The sequence below is a fragment of the Ornithodoros turicata genome, unplaced genomic scaffold (assembly GCF_037126465.1).
Source record: "Ornithodoros turicata isolate Travis unplaced genomic scaffold, ASM3712646v1 ctg00001266.1, whole genome shotgun sequence".
Taxonomy (NCBI): domain Eukaryota; kingdom Metazoa; phylum Arthropoda; class Arachnida; order Ixodida; family Argasidae; genus Ornithodoros; species Ornithodoros turicata.
Window position 1 is genome coordinate 24,995 of NW_026999528.1, and position 6,882 is coordinate 31,876.

General features: G+C 43.0%; 1 pseudogene; it reads left to right on the forward strand.

The window, feature by feature from the left end:
• Window positions 1–2,784: 2,784 nt before the first annotated feature.
• On the forward strand, window positions 2,785–4,328 carry LOC135376745 (piggyBac transposable element-derived protein 4-like; annotated as a pseudogene).
• The last annotated feature ends 2,554 nt before the right edge of the window (window positions 4,329–6,882 follow it).

The following is a 6,882-nucleotide window of genomic DNA, read 5'->3' on the forward strand; positions in this document are numbered from 1 at the left end:
TGCTGGAACACATTCTCCTTCGAAATAAGACCCTTGAGCAACAACACACTTTTGCCATCGCCTGTAAAGGTCATGGAAACATTTGTGGAATCCATTTTTAGCCATGTCCTTTAATTCAGCCTGCGATGCATTTTTAACTTAATCTGCAGATTGAAATCGACGACCTTGGAGGAGACTTGCCAGTTCAGGAAATAGGCTCAAGTCACAGGGGGCGAGATCAGGTGAGTAAGGAAGATGTGGAAAAACAGTTTTTGTTTTCGCAAGACAGTCAAGAAAGTCAAGTTTTCAGCGGTGCGGGAAGTCTGCGGACGACCAACGCATTTGTCGTTTTCGGCGCTTTCCCTGCCTTCTTTGAAACGTCGATGCCACTCAAAAGCTTTCGTTCGCGATAACGTATCACTGCCGTACACATGCTTAAACATTTCCTAAGTCTCTGTAGCACTCTTTCCCAAGCGAACACAAAATTTTATATTAATTCTCTGCTCAACAAACGCCATTTCTTTCAATCGCCGGTTACTAAATGCACCCGCCTACAAAATACGACGCCGTGACGAGCCACCAACCACGTGATTTGGGTCAAACCACTTTTAGAACAGGGGAGAACGTAGTAACATAGAACCGCTGTCGTAGTCGCTCTACTGCAAAAATTTTTTAAGGTATTGGCTCAGTCCTGGAACTTTTTGTGGTATCGCGGGAGCGAAAGAAGCATGAGATGCACGCAAGCAGTGCCAACCTAAAGAATGCTTGTTCTCAAGGTTACAGGTTTTTTTATATCTACACATTTCAACCCCAAGGTTAGCAACATACACCCATGTATTAGGCCAAACATAACACCTTTGAATCCCACCTCGTATATACAGGGTGTCCCAGCTAAGTATATACAGATTAAAGAGTAATATCAAACACTAGGAACAACTTATTTATTTACACATGGTAAACAAGACTTTCGTGCACGAGACTGCACTTCTTCAGGTTACAAAAATATAAACATGGTACAGGCACATATATACAGTTGACGGGGGAGTTCTGGCATGAGAGGGTAACAGGTTGATGGAAAGGATGCAAACACAGATAAAAATCAAAAGAACATAAATACAAAAGCAGGGGTATCAGAAGCGAAACATAACGCGAGCCCAAGGGCTTATACACAGGAAACGAGAACACTTGTTGGTGACGTTCGAGGAATTAAGGATAAAAAGGGGGGGTTACGGCGACGGAATGAGGACACAGGTGCGGAGTATAAAGGTGACCAGTGGACCGTGAGAAAGTGAAGACTGAAGTGGTCTCAGGAGAGAGGCCAACGAAGAAAATGTGGAAATTGTAGAGTTGTGTGTGTGTGTTTATCATTATATTCTTTTATTTGAAAAATTATATTTACGGGTTCAATAATTGTAGTGGGCCTGCGTGCATGTTCAAACCATGAGGCTTCAGAGACTGGAATTTTGCAATTAAAAAGGATTCGCAATTTTTGCGCTTCATGTCACTGTTATAACCCGATTCAAGGATAACGATTTTGAGGTCTGTACCTAAAGCGTGTCCAGGAAGGTTAAAATGTGTAGAAACGGGTGTAGGATGGTTATTAACAATATCGGATTTATGGCCGTAAAACCTTTCCCTCATGGTGTTCGAGGTTTCTCCAATATACTGAATACAACATTTAGTGGACATAATAAGGTAACATACGTTAAAAGAGTTGCAGTGCAATCCCTGTCGGATTTCGAAAATAAAAGAGTTTGAGGTGCTCGAGATAAATATACATGGGCTAATGAAATGGCATGTTTGGCAGCGTTTGTTACTACAAGGGGAACACCCAGGATTTGGTCGGGATAGGCAGGATGAAACTAGTAAGTTACGAATGTTACGTGATCGACGGAATGTGATATTGGGGGGAGCAGGAAAAATTATTTTATTTTTCGTCGCTTTGAAGTATGTTGAGATGGCGGGTGAAGATGGACCCTGCGCCACTCAGTGCTTTGTTATAGGCGGTAACGAAGGATAAGGGGTTTTGTAGCTGCCGCGGTTCATGTGATCTGCACGCGGAGAGAGCATTGTTTATAAGGTTGGGAGGGTAGTTTCGTTTTCTAACATCGTTGGACATTTCTTCAGCGCATGCCTCAAAATCTTCTGGGTTAGAGCATATGCGTTTTAGACGTGTGAATTGATCTCGAGCACCTCAAACTCTTTTATTTTCGAAATCCGACAGGGATTGCACTGCAACTCTTTTAACGTATGTTACCTTATTATGTGCACTAAATGTTGTATTCAGTATATTGGAGAAACCTCGAACACCATGAGGGAAAGGTTTTACGGCCATAAATCCGATATTATTAATAACCATCCTACACCCGTTTCGACACATTTTAACCTTCCTGGACACGCTTTAGGTACAGACCTCAAAATCGTTATCCTTGAATCGGGTTATAACAGTGACATGAAGCGCAAAAATCGCGAATCCTTTTTAATTGCAAAATTCCAGTCTCTGAAGCCTCATGGTTTGAACATGCACGCAGGCCCACTATAATTATTGAACCCGTAAATATAATTTTGCAAATAAAAAAATATAATGATAAACACACACACACAACTCTCCAATTTCCACATTTTCTTCGTTGGCCTCTCTCCTGAGACCACCTCCGTCTTCACTTTCTCACGGTCCACTGGTCACCTTTATACTCCGCACCTGTGTCCTCATTCCGTCGCAGTAACCCCCCCTTTTTCAACAACAAACTCTTCAATGTTGGAGAGATCTCAACAGTGATGACATTCAAAAGGTTCCAGGCAATCATGAACTGCCTTCACACTGCCGACAACGAAGCCGCGAAAAAGAGAGGAGAGGACGGATATGACAGGTTAGCGAAAGTAAGGCAGCTGGTGGACGCCTTGAACAAGCACTTCCTGGAAGAGTACAAGCCGTCAAATCACCAGGCCAGTGATGAAAGCATGATACGGTTCAAGGAGATGTCAGCCCTGAAGCAGTATTGTCCAATGAAACCCATCAAGAGAGGGTATAAAGTTTGGTGCAGGGCTGACTCTGCAACCGGCTACCTCTGGGAATTCAGGATCTACGAAGGGAAGGCTTCCGATCGCCCTTCTGACCTAACACTGGGCGAGCACGTTGTCCTTTCACTGAGCGAGAATGTGGAGCCAGAGACTGAAGTTTACTTTGATAACTTCTTTACCACAACGAAGCTGTTGTAGAAGCTAAAAGACAAAAACGTCCTGGCTGCAGGAACCCTCCGCCAAAACCGTAAGGATGTTCCTAGAGAAGTAACGCAGGCCCAGAAGCTGCAACGAGGAGACTACGTTTGGAGGGCAAAGGAATCTCTCTCGGCATACATGTGGCGGGACAACCGAAATGTTCTCATGATGTCAAATTTTCATGATCCGAATGAAGTGGTTGAGGTGTCCCGTACACTTGCAAGTGGTGCAAAGGCTGGTGTAACGTGCCCCAAGTTTGTATCTGATTACAACAAATACATGGGGGTGGCGTTGACCTCTTTGATCAGAAAAGGAACTCGTACGTGTCAGACTGAAAGTAAAAAAAGTGGTGGAACAGAATGTTTTACTACTTGCTTGACGCAGCGGTTGTGAACTCCTTCATTCAATTTTCTAACACGAGGAAGATTGCATACCTGTGGTACAGGTTGCAGATTGGCAGACAGCTGATTAGTGAAAACACCTTCAAACAGAAGAAGGCAACACAGGCTTTTCTGGGGAGACAGCGCGGTCGCCAAAGTGGGCAAAAAGTGGTAGCTGTGCCTGAGGAGGTGAGGTTCCAGGGAGGTGATCACCACCCCCAAAAGGTCATAAGTAGAGCCTGAAGTTTTTGGGAAATATTTTTTCTTACATTCGGGGGAGGGGGGGTAAAAATCGAGTAAATAAACATGCGCACTAAATTCATGCAAATTCGGGTAAAAAAACTTCCAGTATGCTAAATTTGGGGAGAAATCGGGCTCAATTATTCAGACTAATTGTAGCAGTTTGGTACAAATGGTGATGTAACTGCATTTTTCTGCCAAACAAGTTAGTGCATTCCTACAGACATCCCAGTGAGGGCAATTTGCCGGGTGAAAATCAGGTTTTACCCTAAAGAGGCAACCTTCAATTCGGGGTGCAAATTCGGGGAAGAATCAGGTAAAACCCTAAAACTTGAGGCTCTAGTCATAAGCCGCCAGAGGTGCAGATGGTGCTCCACAAAGGAAAGAGAGGTGAGGACACTTCATCTGCAAGTTGTGCCAGGTCCCACTCTGTGTGACATGTTTTGGACCTTTTCATGCCGAAAATTAGATCGTGATATAGAAGGCACGCTTTTGAATGTTTGTATCGTCAGAATAAACTTCAAACAAAAACATTCCTGCCAAATCTCAGAGCATGTGCACTAGCAGGTCAGTGGGAGAGAAGTGCCCCACTTCCCTTTGAACGCAAATAAGCTCTTGGGACAAATATGTCCCACTTTTTTCATGAGATGCACTCTGTCGATTTTAACCAAATTTCAGATATTATCCGTTCGGGTGGCTCAGAACTTCACCTTTAACATTCAAAGTACTTTTCTTATGGGCAACCATCTCGCCTCATAAAGGGTCATCCAAAAAATTTTCAGATGAAGACGTCTGATGAAAGTGTATGTGTCATTCTGCTGAATAGCGCGAAAGGTTTTGCTGTGTGCAATTTGTTTCTCAGAAAAAAACTCACATAAACATGGCTCCGTGCGTCCTCCACCATTCATGGTTCCACACGTACCCTTAACTCGCCATTCTGGGTATAATGAGGAGGAGAAGGTATGGTTTTCTCCAACGGGTTTGCCCAAGTAGCGTCGAGGCAGTTGGGGGCAGGCAACCCCTACAAGTATCTGCTTTGCGAAGCTAACAAAAGCCTTGAACAAGGGTCTACTGCCCTGGTCAAAGGCAAAAGCAGCCAAAGTGCATCAAACGAAGAGCCAGGAGGGCAAGATAACCTGTGCACAAAAGGACATGAAAGACTATAGTGCTGGAGCCTTCTAATTTGTAGTAAAAATAGCATGAAACTCTGCACTTGATTTTCTCAAAACAACTTTTTGCTCTACCTGCTCCACTTGCAAAACTGATATCTCCACAACCACTCACTCTTTATTGATGCGGTCTGTTTTCTTACGATCACTGAACCTTCCTAGAGACATTCTTACTTTTTCAGGTAAATCAATTTATAATTTATGCTATCGTCATACGTTCCTATGCCAGATGTGTCCGTTGCAACTGCATGCAGAAAAATGAGAACCAAAAATTTTCATTGTGGAAACTGCATTATCAACATCACGGTGCACGTTTTAATCTATTACGTAAACTACTGCGAAACAAAAACGTTTGTGTTGATCCCCACTTCCCCCCTTAATATTATTCTTCGCTGATCACTTCTCTATTCTTGCCGTCCACAGACAGACAGCCTGATGATAATGTTGCAATATTCTTACAGATTGAGATGCCCACTTTTATGGTGAGATTGTAAGCTGGCGTATTCACATTTGCCTGCATCAACCTGCTGTGGTTATGATGGAAGAGACTGTTCTTTTCTGTGTTTTATTAAATAAATGAACATTCTGCAAAAGAGAATGTTCCCTGCTAATTATGAATTTTCTGATTAAATTAAACACAGTTGAGATTTGGCACTCTATACAACTATATTCGTTACTTCAACAAACTTGCCTGCTTCCGCAGACGACTCCCTCCGCTGGTTGCCAGCATCTCCACCAGATGTGCTGAACGGGTGGGGAAACTGGCATGAAGTAGCAGAGGCTAAGGACTTGTACAGCCCCTTGGTTTCAATTCTGGATAAACCACTGCCTGCTAGTTGAACAGTTGCAAAGGACTATCTTACCTAAACAGTCAGCAGTGATGAGCTCTTCTGCATCTTGATGGTTTACGGGTAGAGGGGAGATTTCTTGTGGTTCTTCCTTGATGGAGGTAGAACCCATTCCAGGCATTACTGATTCTATGGACAGACAAAAAGTATTGCCACACTTTAATTACCTCTCAGTACAGCTATTGCAGCACTACCACATGGTATTTTTTAGCATAATGGTAGCACATGGTTCTTGTTTTCTCAACATTTACGAGGACCTGATTACCTGTGTGCGATTTAGTTAAACGTAAATTAGCTTGAGTAACTTCGAAAGATGAGACTGGGTGACAAAATAAACAACAACACAGACATGCACTTCATGTACGATCATGTCTGTGTTTACATTCAATAAATCGTGAACTTCAAAAGAGAAAATTCCGTTAAAGATTTTAACATTAAAGTCGTAAATTCACTAGTCCTTTTACGTGACGAAGTACGCTCGCAGGCGCACATCGAACAGAAATCTTCGCAAGAGATGTCGTGGATGAATGCATAAACGACGACAACGACAGTGTGACGAACCTACGAGCCCGCCACTGGAGCCCGCTCGCATTTGAACAATACAGTCACAACATCAACAGCGTTAGTTACGCATTTACATTCAATAAATCGTGGACGTCAAAATAGAAAATTTCGTTAAAGATTTTAACATTAAAGTCGTGAATTCACTATTCTTTTTACCTGACGAACTACGTTCGCAGGCGCACATCGAACAGAAATCTTCGCAAGAGATGTCGTGGATGAATGCATAAACGACGACAACGACAGTGTGACGAACCTACGAGCCCGCCACTGGAGCCCGCTCGCATTTGAACAATACAGTCACAACATCAACAGCGTTAGTTACGCATTTACATTCAATAAATCGTGGACGTCAAAATAGAAAATTTCGTTAAAGATTTTAACATTAAAGTCGTGAATTCACTATTCTTTTTACCTGACGAACTACGTTCGCAGGCGCACATCGAACAGAAATCTTCGCAAGAGATGTCGTGGATGAATGCATAA